At 46.1% G+C, this 13,156-nt stretch overlaps 1 long non-coding RNA gene across 1 annotated transcript; it reads right to left on the bottom strand.

The window, feature by feature from the left end:
• Positions 1-658: 658 nt before the first annotated feature.
• On the bottom strand, positions 659-10,115 carry LOC126504959 (uncharacterized). The gene is made up of 3 exons (XR_007592768.1): positions 9,982-10,115; positions 6,769-6,894; positions 659-1,539 (listed from the first exon to the last, which is right to left on the bottom strand). It is a non-coding gene; the product is annotated as an uncharacterized lncRNA (long non-coding RNA).
• Positions 10,116-13,156: the final 3,041 nt, after the last annotated feature.

Raw genomic sequence — 13,156 nt, forward strand, 5'->3', positions numbered from 1 at the left:
CTCGGCAGTACAAGCTGAGGAGGAGAATATAAATTCAACCTCCCAGAATTCACATTTAAAATGATAAGTATAATCCAGTTGTAGTGGTGTGTGTTTATAAGCCCATTGCTGAGGAGGCAAAGATAAGAGCATTCCTGGGGCTCCCTCATCAGTAAACCTAGTCTAGTTGGTGAGCAATAGTAAACCTAGTCTAGTTTGCGACCCTGTCTCGAAAAACACAAGTTGAACAACACCTAAGAAACAACTAAGGTTGTCCTTTATTAGACATATACCCACTCATATACATACACTCTTACACATATAAGCATACCTAAAGAAATAAATAAAATTTCTCTCTCACCAACCATTAATACACAGATGAACGGATTGGGAGAAATGTTGACTCCAGTCTACAGTCAGTGTTGTCTTTCTCTTCTTCCATTATCCCATCTGCCCAAGGAAAAGGAAAGTCTCTCTCCTTCCCTCCCTCCTTCTCTCTTTCCCTCTCTCCCCCTCTCTGTCTCTCCCCTTCCTCATCTCTCCATCCCACCCCCCCTTGAAGGAAGGGTGCCAGAGGTTGTAAACAGAAGTCAATCTTAGCTGGAGTCCCTCAGGCACTCTTCATTTTAGTTTTTTGAAACAGGGTCTCTCAAACCCTGGAAATTACTAAATAAGCTAAGCTAGCTGTTCAGGAAAGCCCAAGGATTCTCCTGTCTCCACCTTCTCAGTGTTGGGATTACAAGTACTTGCTAATAAACCCAGCTTTTTAAAGTAAGTTCTAGGTCTCAAACTCAGAAAATTGTACTTACACAACACTCTACCAACTGCACCATCTTCCCTGCCCAGGTAACTTTCTTTTAAGAATGATAAGGACTTCTTTTCCCAAGCACTCTATTATATTCCATGATCAACTACTAGCTGCAAGAGAGGCAGAAACCTACAGGCTAGCTGGGTGGCCATGAGTCTTCATCAAGGAGGGGGAGGGGTGTCTTGTTAAAATAGTTGCATACAATTATTATTGTCATAGTTACCACTCTCTGGCAAATCCCCATCATTAGATCATTCTGAAATTTCACACCCACTCGAGTGCTCAACTACATATGATGCAATACAATGACGAGTAGCACAAATGAAACACTCTAAGGGTTGGTTCTCTGGAAGGAGGATTTATTATGAGTTTATGGTAGAGATGAACTACGTTCTTTTTAATAGTTTGAGTGTGAAGAATGTTAAAGTCATATTAACAGCTGATGCTGTTACTGAGAAGTGACTGGTTCACAAGGGCCTTAACTTTACTAATGGATTCATCAGTCTCTTCTTCACCTACCCCACCCCACCTCCCTGCTCCTTCCTGCCTATCAGGGGGTGAGCAGCATAACTCTATGGGTCCCTTCTACCATGGCATCCTGCCTCACCACTGGCCCAGAGGTATGAAACCACCTGACCGAGTATGGCCTGAAGCCTCTGAAGCCATGAGTCAAAAAAGCTTTCTTCTTTCACACTGGATTGCTTGGATATTTTGTCACAGAGGAAAAGAAGTCTACCAACACAGCTGGAGTCCTGGAAAAAAAAAACAAAAACAAAACAAAACTAGAAACCAACTCTGAACTAAGAAGAGGGAAGGAGGGAGGTTGTTTGTCCATTTCTGTGACTTGTTAGAAGTCACAGTACCATGGAGCACATCCACACATTGCCATAAATGTTAGAGAAAAAAATAGGCTCTTAATAAAGGCTGGATCACACACTGAAGACATTCATAGTTCAAGTTACTTGGTAAACAAAATGTTAAGCCTCAGGCTTCTCCCTTTCTGGTTTTGCAGGTGTATACTAAGCAGTTAGTCAACTAAAACATAGGAAGACAAGCATTAAGTCCAATTTCCCCTTGGAGCACTCTGTTCCTCCTGAACAAAGCCATTTCCTGGTGTACCACAAGATAGGGTTCACCAGCCCAGCCCAGTAAATCTATTTGTTTTCGCTGTATATTCTTAATCCCGTTGACCAGGAAGAAAACATTTGATTTGCTCCCAATGCACTTCATGTCTTATTTTAATCGCGACTTCCTTTGCCCATTTTCCCAGCTTGTATTCTCCTCCCTAATCCTTCAGCTTCCTCATGACCAGAGAGACAGAGGGCTCACTGAGGCGATGCCTGCCCACACCTCCACCTGCAGCTCAGCATCACACACGACTATTTCCCAGCAGGAGCCGGACCTCAGGATCAAGAACACAGGAACTCGGGGGAGTGATTTTGCAGCCAGATGCACTGGCGTATGTCAAGCTCCTTCACTCCCCACTCTGAAATAACATTTTGAAGCAGGTGTAAAAAGCCATCCCGAGTCCATCTTTCTGAAGCATGAGGTCGAAAGGACAGCAATCAAAGACTGATACCACCCTCTTCCTTCCCCTCGTTGGCTCTCCTGCTGCCAGAGTCAGGAAAGACATTAGCTTTGGAGTTATAGTCTGAGCACCTTGGCCTTCTCGTAAATGAATGATTCTGAAATGCCTGGTAGGCAGGTCATTAAAACCTCCCTGAGCATTGTCTGAGGGAGGCCAGGGAGAGCCACAAATCATGCCAGGGGGCTCAGGATTTACCCAGTCAGCATTTCCATGGTGGCTAAGGGCTGGTGGAGGATTTCGTAGTGTTTTTTTCTACTTCCCTAGTTTACAAAGTGGCACAGGTGAGTTAACCTTGAGCAGCTCATGTCTCTTCCACCTCAGCTTTCTCATCTGTGAGACTGGAGTCTTCACATATGAAGCCTGAGGAAATGATTCCAGACTCCTCTGTCTAATCCAGGAGTCCTTCATTCTACTTCAGAATGAGGGAAGAAAAAAAGAAAGAAAAACCTTGCAGAACTGGTCATTAGCCTCTAAACTCAACAACCTGGCAGAGGTGAGGGAGATGTCTCAGTGGGTGAGAGGGCTTGCTACACACGCATGAAGAAGGGCGCTCAAGTTTTGTGCTCTCTTACCCAGAATCACCTTCTGTTGATGCTAACAAAAAGCCCAGAAGAAGGTTACGTGGGGTTTGGGGGGGGGGGGCAGTTAGAAGTTCCTGCCTTTTTTTTTTTTTTTTTTTTTTTTGAGGCAGGGCTTCATGCGGCCCCGGCTGGTCACAGTCTCACTCTGTAGGTGATAATGGTCTTGAACTTCTGATCCTCCTTCCTGCCTTCCAGGCACTGGGCTGCCATGCGCATTACCATATCCAGTCATGTGCTAGGGACAGAAGTCAGGACTTCGTGCATGCTAGGCACACATCTGCCAACAAAGCCGCGTTCCCTGTCCCAGAAGAGGGTCTCGATATGGTAAATGACCAAGCTGAAGGTTCCTCAACAGTTCGCAGGAGCAGTAGATCAGAGGAAGCACTGACAATGCATGACCTGTCACTCTATCCTTGTAAGGACGCCCAGGTCCCCCTCTGCTGTGCTTCAGGAAAACCTTTAGCTTCTTCACAGGATACCAAGCAAGGTCGTGAGACTAGTTTATCTCTGTGACCCTTGGAGACAGCATCTAGTAGGTATCTTGTGAAACATGGACCTCAAAGCAATGAGCTAGAGAAACAGCCAGGTTGGGAGTTGGGAGAGAAGCCAGGATTAGATCAGGAGCAGTGGAGACAGATGCACGATATCCCCTCGGACAAATTTCTTAACATCTATGGCTTTCAACTCACTCCTCTAGGACTGTAAGCAGGGATGGGAGGATGAGATCTCCAAGAAGCTAGTGTCAGATAGTATGGGTCCTGTCCCCCTCCACCCTGCCCCTGACTTTCCCCGAAACCTCCTGTGTCCTGGCCAGTTCCTAGAAGGCTCACTCCTTAGAAAAGTGTCTGCTTTTCCCAAGCTGTTCCCTGACTCTGCCTGCTCAAAAGAGAGCAAGCTCTGATGGGAATCCACACCCTGCTCTCCCTCTCGCTAGTTATTTGAATTGATGAGCCTGGGACGGCCAGTCAGGAATGTTCTGGTAACAGACAGTCGGCTTTATTGGAAGTGAACACCAGGCTTTCCATTCATATCAGCCTGGGTCCTTGGATCCGCATGACTGTACACTCAGAGGCGGACACCTGCCCCCCAGCATCCCTGGCTGCCCGCACAATCCACTGAGCCTGCCCCGGCTATCATAAGCCAGCCTGTTTAAATGAGGCCTGCTGGGAACCCAGCATGGCCACTGAGGTGGAGCAGCATGGCTGTCCTTGAGGTTACTTGCACAGGCCCATCCTCGCTTTCCCCCAGGCCTGTCTGGGATGCTCTTAAGGATAGCCAGAAGGCCTGCGATGCCTCCCTGAGTCTCTCCCCCAGGGAGCAAAGCACCAGCTCGAGCCTGTCCCATCCACACCTCATCCTTGCCCTGCTCTAGACACAGGTTCTACGATGCTTAACATCTCCACCTGGGAGGCCTGCCTGGGTCTGGGGCTTCCCCAAGGAAGCCACGCAGAAGCCATCGCCACAAGATTTCATGTCAGCAGACAATCCATACTTAATTTCTAGACTGTGGTGTTTAATATTGTCAGCTTGACAAAATCCAGGGTCACCTAGTAGTTAAGACTCTGGGCAGGTCTGTGAAGGGGCTCCTAGATGAAGGTAATGGAGACAGAAGTTGCACACTGCGTGGGCTGTTCTACATGGCTGCAGTCCCAGACTGAACACAGAGGAGAAAGCACCGGACTGGGCAAAGTGCTTGCTGCACACATGAGGAACTGAGTTTATAGCCTCGGCAGCCATGGAAAAGCTGCTTGTATTAGACAGAGTCTGTAATCCCAGCACGGGAGAAAAACAGATACCAGGGCCTCACTAGCCGGCCACGCTATTGACAGGAGCTCTAGGTTCAGCACAGGACCTTCCTCAAAAATAAAGACCGAGAATACCCAGGGGTGACGTCAGACGTAGACCACTGGTCTACACATTCACATATGCACATGTGTAAACCACACGCACATTAAGAAGTTCAGAGAGGGAAGTGAGAGTTGAGCCCCAGAATCCACCTCTCTCTTCCTCTCCCCTGTAGACGTTATGACAGCTGCCACGCTCCTGCCACCATGCCTTCCTTCCCAGTGTCAGCCAACACGAACCCTTCCTGCTCAGGTTGTTTCCGTCTAGCCACTAGACAGGTAACTAATCCAAAGACTGAAGTCTGAATGTCACCATTCCCGGCTGCAGAACTCCGGGCCTTTCAGACCCGCTGTTTCAGCTGTAATTGGGAATACTAATACTGCCCGCCTCGTCACGTTGTGCAGGATTAAATGAATTAATACTTGTTATGCACTTAGAATAGGACCTGGCACGTGGCAAATGCCCAATAAATCTGTCGTTGTTGCTGTCATTAAGTTGGCCAAAGAATGAATGTACAAAGTACCTGGAAAAAGACTATTTAAGCTCAACATCGAAAAGCCATTGTCTGACCTAAGTATCAAAATGTTCCTTGCCGGCAAGATGGAATCACTTAACTGTGACACTGGGTACTAACGGGCAGAATGTAATGGCTCATGAAAATTTACAATTTGAAGATTAAAATGGGAACTTGGGGAATAGCTTAGCGACGGAAGTGCCTGCTGCACAAATGTGAAGACCGGAGTTTGGACTCCCAGAAACCCACAAAACGCCAAGTGAGCATGGCAGCCAGACTGTAATTCCTGTCTGGAAAGTTGGGCAAAGGAAGGGATCCCCAGAGCAGGCTGGCTAGAGAGACTAGCCATATTGGCGAGCTCTGGGTTTATGAAAGAGACCCGACCTCTATGGATAAGGTGGACAAGCCATTAAGAATGATTCTCTGACATCAGCCTTAGTCCACCACATGCACGCACACACACACACATGTACACGTATCCACACATGTGTGTAGACGTCATCCATACACACTCAGGAACAACACACATGAAAACGTGAAAAGAAAGGATGGAAATGTGCTGTTTGGAATGCGAGCAGAAGGAAGGGTGGAGGACGGGAGGGAGGCACTTTCCCTGTGACCTTGTCTCTCCAGGGGTCACTTGCTTTCCACTCTGGGACATCAACCTGAAGATCACAGAAATTAAAGAATTCATTGCTGACTGATGAGCAAAGCTCAATCTGCTGGCATCTAAAAACCTGCCTCTTTATGTCTCTGCTCAAGCACTGTGGGCAGACAGCACAGGAGATGCGTAGGGCGTGGCTTTATGAGAAAGGTTTTGAGAGGCTCCTTTGCCCTTTTGTTCTTTTTTAAGTGAAGACATTGAAAGATCCATGGATTAGAAAATGGCCGTCTTCAGGCATGCAAGATTTGTCAATTGGACTTGACCATGGACAGTCAACTTTGTTTTGATAAATTGATTGGCCTGTGGCATTTTGTTATAGCACCTCAACCGACAGAGACAAGACCTTTAAGAGACCAGGCTCAGAATTCCAAAGATGGTGCTGAAGAGAAATTTCAGTACAGTTCAGGAGGGGCTAAATACAGACATAGAAAGTTCTAGAAAAGGAAAAAAAAAAGACTATTTTTCTTCTTTTTTCCTTTTATTTTTTAGAAGAAAAAAAGAGAGGGCTAGGATGACTGATAAGCTACCTGGCCATTTCAAATGGGTTTAGGGGTGTTTTATAACTCCGATAGAGAACTAGGGATTTGTTATTTACAGATATACATGTCCATAAAAAATAATCATAACTAGCAGGGAAAGTACAACATTGAACCAGAAAAGGAACTGTAACTACAGTATACTATTTTACTCTGACATGACAATGTGTACAAAATAGAAGAAAAGTATTTTTATCCTAGCGAGAGTGAGTCAAGCTAATATGGAAGATATTAAGCACATTCTGACACTTACCATGCCAGGGTCCCACCCTCAAGCTCATATACCGCTCTCACAGGCTTGTTTATATATAGCACACTGAGGAGTGTTACAAGGAAAACTCTCCACGGTCCCTGTTGGTCACAATTCAAGATGGTGGATCTGGGGCCAGAGAGAGAGAGAGTTCAGTGGTTAAGAGCCCTTGCTGCTCTTTCAAGGGACCCAAGTTCAGTTCCAAGCACCCATGCCAGGTGGCTCACAATCATCTGAAACTCTAGTTTTAAGGAATCTGACACCTTCTGGCTTCTATCAGTACTGCACACACACACACACACACACACACACATACACACACACACATTCCACAGATATATCATATATATACCCACACACATATACATACACATCACACACATACACACAAACTAGAAAAAAATAAGCTGACTATTCCCAGAACTCAGAAGGCAGAGGCAGGGAGATCTCTGAGTCTGAGGCCAGCGTGGTCTACAAAGTGAGTTCCAGGACAGCCAGGGTTACACAGAGAAACCTTGTCTCAAAAAACAGAAAAAGGTTTTAAGATGATCTATCCCTACAAAGAGCAGCTAAGAGATGCTGTAATAGACCAGACTTTTTTTTTTACATTTCCTTATGTATGTTATATGTGGATGTATGTGTGCACATGTGCTTCAGCATGCATGACAGTCAGAACAACTCGCAGGAGTCAATCCTCTAATCCTTTCCTCTTGAAATTCAGTGATCTGGTTGTCTGGCATCAAGCACCCTTCCCCACTCAGCTGGGAGTACACAGCACATTAACAAGAGACACCCTGCCTCCAAGCAAGGTGGAAGGGGAGACCCGACTCCCGAGGGCTGTTCTCTGAACTCCACACACACCGTGGCATGTGCACACATTCTCTCTCTCGAGCTCTCTCAATAATAATACACACATGCAACAACAATAATTAATAAATAAGTTACTTAGAATGAGCTACACTTAATCAATAATTACCCCAGAATTCATGACATAAAACAGAATACATTCATATTCAGTAAGACTTATACAAGCGCCACAGACCCAGCCTGCTACCTAAATAATATAAACATCATTGGGGGTTGTATCTTTGTGTGTGAGAGAGAGATGGTTGTGTGTTCATGTGTGTAGGCGCACTCATGGCGTGTGGAGGTCTGAAGATAACCTCAGGTGTTGGTCCTTAACAGGGATGAGGTTTCTTGTTCCCTGACACACCTCAGACTAACAGGTCTGTAAGAGAATTCTGGAATTCTCTTGGCCTCCAGCTTTTATACAGGCTCTGGGAACCCAAACCCAGACCCTCACACTTAGACAGCAAGCACCTTACCCACTGAACCATCTCCACAACCTGCCATTTGTTCTTTCAAAAATTGTGTTTGGACCCATAGGCCTACGTTTTTATTTTTTTGTTTTTTTTCCGGATTGAAAGTTTGAGCAATCTTGCCTGTACAATCCTATCACCAGACTGGATCCAGTAGGAGCTCAGAATACGGTTCATTGTACGGTCTTAATTAGCGCTCTGTCTCCCTTACCCCTCCTCCAGTAATAAATGCCTTTATTCTTTTCTCAGACTCCATAAGTGCACATGGGCGCATTACTAAAGTTAAATTTCTACTTTTTAACAGTCCCAGGCATGTCCACAGAGCATGCCATGCCAAGGCATTCACCAGCTCTCTCTCTTTTTTAAATCACATTCCCCAAGCTACTGCCCTTTCAAACACGTATGTAAATGAGGGGCCCCAAGAGCTATTAATGCAAATTTGTTTAAATAAGGTTCCCAAAGACTAAAAGGCTGTTGGTGGTTGCAAGAAAATATCTTGCAGGAAAATGTTGTGTCCATAGTGAAGAGGGGCTGTACGACCCTGGGAAAATCAGGGTAGGTAGGGGACAAAACAAAGAGCCAAGGCTGAAGCAGGGGACCTCAGCCCATCCCCCAGCAGGAAACCTTGCTGCAAAACTGGGGAGGGAGATTTCAAAGGGTGTGATTCTTTCCTGTGAACCTGAGGATTATTCTTGAACAGGAAGAAGTCTCTAAATATCATGCTTAATAATTCATTAACATGGGCTAAGGAGATGACTGACTCCTGGGTAAAGGCACTTGCAGCCAAGTCCGGGGACCTGAGTTCTATCCCTTAGACTTACATGGTAGAAAGTGACTCAACTCCTGAAAGTTGTCCTCTGACCTCTATACATGTGTGCCACCCAATAACTAAATAAATGATTGTAAATTTTAAAATGTATTGATAGGTCGAAGAGAGATGGTTTGATCAGTGAGTAAAAAGTACTTTCCATTCAAGCATGAGGACTTAAGTTTAGATCCTCAGAACCTGTGTGCAGTCAAGATTAAGGCCAAGACAGGAGAATCCCCAGAAGCCAGCAGACCAGTTGGCCTGGGGTGGGTGAAGAACCAGAAAAGACCTCATCTCATATAAGGTCTGAGTCAAGGATCAAACATCTGGCGTCATCCTCTTAGCTCCACACACATATGATGGCATACAACTTGTACCTACACACATGAATATAGACATACTCATACAGACACACAGATTAAATTTATTGATAAATTTTTCAAAAGGTCTTTATTGGACAGACTAAATCCCAAGACCTCTGGAACTTGAGATCCATGTGTTAATATGGCCAAGAAGCCATGAAAGCCTGAGGTCCCCCTGGCCTTTGAACTCCACCCAAGACCCTCCAGTCTAAGGAGGCCGTACTACTAGCTCTAGGAAGACGGCCTCAGGTTAGATTATAAGAGCGGCCTGGTTCTAGGAGTTATTTTGTTTGTTTTCTTTATGTTGTGTTGTTTTGTTCTTAAGACAAAGTCTCACATAGCCTAAGCTGGCCTCAAACTCATTGCTCAGACAAAGATAACCTTGAACTTCTGATCCTCCTACCTCCACTTCCTGCATGCTGAGTTTACAGGCATGCTCCACTTCCAGGGGTGCTGACGACTGAGTTAAGGGGCTCCTGCATGCTAAGCAAGAATTCTACCAATTGAGCCTCGTTCCCAGCCTTCCCTCTTCTTACATGAGGAGCTTCAGGAATATGTCCAGGAACACCGTGGAATGTGGGTGAACAACTGAGGACCAATAGCATCCATCTGTCCTGGTCATCCATGAGAACCCATTCCCAACTCAGCACTCCTGACTCTAAACCCCAAGTTCATCTTCAGCTTCATGAAACTTTCACACCACAAAGTGACCCCGACGTCCTCCTACCTCATCTCAAATTCCACCAGAGTCCACCGACAACTAAAGGTGCAATTTAGTCCGGTAAGCTGCCTTTGAATTTACAGCCTGTTGAAGGTAGCTGCACTTGAGGGCTAAAGCAGAAACTAGAAAGTCAGAGGCTTGAAGGAGAAAATGTTTCCTGAGTGCTGTTGACACACATTTATTATTAAGGTCTTGGTAATTCTTCTTACCTCTCTCAGTAGATCTCTCTGCTCCATTAATTTTAGTGCCTTTGAAAGTTCACAATGCAACCTTAGAGGTTCCACTCCAAACAGTCCTTGAAGAACAGCAGCTCCAAGGAGGAAAGGGAGAAGAGCCGGCTGGACCAGTCGAGAGGTGCAAGTTCACAAGCAACCCAACAACACAACCAGACCCACCTATCAGCCTCTAGGTGCGTAAGCCAAAGCAAGCGGGAGCAGCATAGATGGATGCTCTACACTTTGTCTCCAAATGTCTAAACACACCTAGCACATGTGCATCCATATACACATACAAACACAGATACACATGCACACAGATATGTGTACACATTATATGCACACAGACACACATACGTACACACATATGTGCTTACAGGTACACACTCTCTTCTCTATATTTGTATTCGTGTCAGTCTATCTCCTCTCTCTCCCCTGGATGTGTCTCTGCATGTGCTTTTGAGTCTTTCCACTCTCTGTCTCTCCTCTGTCTCTCTGTGTTTGTGTCTTTGTATATGCCTCTTTTCTCTCGCCTTTTTTCACTCTCCCTGTCTCCTTCTCTCTCCTTCCCCTTTCCCTCTTTCTTCTCTCCCTCCTTCCCATACCTAACTGCTGCCCTCCAAGTCTAGGCTCTTTAAACTTGACCTTCGGCCTCAGGCCTGACCATGAGGCATGTTTCCCTCCTTTTCTCAGGAATGTGATCTTGAGCTAACTCTAATGGTCTCTACTCCACTCACTGCGCTTTCTATGAGCTCCAAAATGTCATTTGGAGCTCATACCTCTAAGGAGCCCATGTTCTAACGCCTTCCCATTTGGTTAGAGATCCTGTTCCCTGAGTTGTCAGGGCCACAGCCTGGGCCTTGGGAGCCCCAGCGAGTTAGACTCAGGGTCCTCTACTTACATATGCCAATTAAAGACATGAATAAGAATAAAAGCAGAAAAAGATTTATTCAGTGCAGTCACACTGGAAAGAGGAAGAATAATGAGACCCAGTAACACTGTCCCCAAAGTCCATCTTCAGAGTTCTCATGTGAGGTTTCTGTTTAAACAGAGGTCAGAAAGCCTGCATAACTAAGCTGTCCTGGCCAAGATGTGGTCCCATCCATCACTGACCCATCACTGTCGGGCTCCAGTCTCTCAGGCAAGGTGGTCTAACAAGTTGTCGGCGCTGTGCGAAATCCTCCTGGGAGACAAGCTCCTCACCTGGCTGACAGCAGGCTTTCAGCCTCTTTTCCCAGAGTGAGACTCCTGGGGAAATTCCTATTCCTTAAGGTCCACTGCTTCAGTATCTGGAAGCCAAAGGGTCTGTGTAGAATATCTTATTTGCCAGAAGGTTCCAATCTAAGCAACCAGTCGAACACTAAATAGGCTGTGGATACTCAGAAGATCTCTGATCCAGCAGGATGATCCCGAGAACATCAGAGCCCAGCTCTGCCCTGCTATAAGCACTGGCTGAGTCGATCAATCTTGAACTTTCTATCCCATGTTACAACCGCGAGCAATCCCACCAGAGAACGACATGGCCCCGGGGCTACTATGAAAAGCAGCAAGGACTTGACTCAGTCTTGCAGATCTCAAGTTGATTTCAGACACAAAGGCTCAATTGGGAGTTTTTCAGAGATAATCTCAGCTTCCTCTGACTCTCCTTGGATGTTCCGGAGACAGCAGGGCAACTATTCCTGGCAGCCAAGAACAGCCTGGAGGAGCCCTTCCTGGCCAGCTCCACCACAGCTGTGAGCCAAAACTATTGACCAGGCAACATGGCTGGTCTAACTGGACAGAAGCCTTTTGATCTCAGCCTCCTCTCCTACCCCAGAGTTTAGCTCAAGAAGCTGCACATAGCTGCCACCTCCCAGAGCATCACTGACTGCGGTCTGGGTCTGGAGAGGACGTGCCCTCCCTTGTTCCCACATGGTTCTTCTCTGTGAGTCCAGGCGTGGGGGAGGGAGGAGGCAGGGGAATGATCTTGGATCACATACAGAGCACATTCATTTTCAATGACACCTCCTGCTGCCCACTCTCAGACCCCCCTCCCAGATGCAAACAGAGTCCACTGCCAAACAACAGCCTTGGGCATTCACAGGAGCACCAGTGACTCACCCTCCTCCGAGCGCCCAAGCTTCCAACAGCCCAAGAGCTCATTGTAATTGAAACCCATCCACCGTCTTAATGAGAGAAACCAACTGGGGAAGAGAGGCTTGTCTTACTCTCCCGTTCCTGCTTCTCGAGGGGAAGAGCTGCTGATGCTGGCGAGCCAGGGAGCAAGTTGAGCTGTTGGCATCTGAGACAAGTGTCCCTCTTCAGATTCCGAGTGGAGCACAGGAACACAGGAAAGGCTTAGAACAGGTTTCCTCTGAGGAATCGGTACTTTCTCAAATCATCAGAAACCGCATGTTAGCATCGGAACTCAAAATGACGCTACTGGCAGCTGAGAATGTGGTGGAAAGCTTGCCTGGCCTGTATGGAGCTCCGAGTTCCATCCCCAGCCCCGCAGAAAGTGGACTGGTGACAGTCTGGAATCCCAGCCCTTGAGAGGCAGAGGCGAGGGATCAGGACTAAGGTCCTCCACCCCATGTCAAGCTTGAGGCCATCCGACACTATATTAGACTATCTCAAAAAATTCACAACAGGAAAAAGAGATACTATTTTTTTATTTTTATTTTTGTACAGAATGCTGATAATATATGTGTGTGTATGTGTGTATATATGTGTGTGTGTGTGTGTATATATATATATATATATACATATATATATATATATGGAGCAAGAAGAGACCCCATCTTTTCCCATTCCCTTAGTTCTTTGACTGAATCTAAGAGACAAAACAAGTAAGAGAAAGCATACAACTTTTAAGTTTTATGGCTGAAACCATCACAAGAGAGTAAAGTCCATAGAGACCAAAGAGGCATGCTTTTATACTGTTTATAGCAAAACGGGGGAGTAAATTTCTAAAGCAACAGCAGAAC

This window comes from Alexandromys fortis, unplaced genomic scaffold (genome assembly GCF_014885135.2).
Source record: "Alexandromys fortis isolate MF-2015 unplaced genomic scaffold, M_Fortis_MF-2015_v1.1 scaffold_58, whole genome shotgun sequence".
NCBI lineage: Eukaryota > Metazoa > Chordata > Mammalia > Rodentia > Cricetidae > Alexandromys > Alexandromys fortis.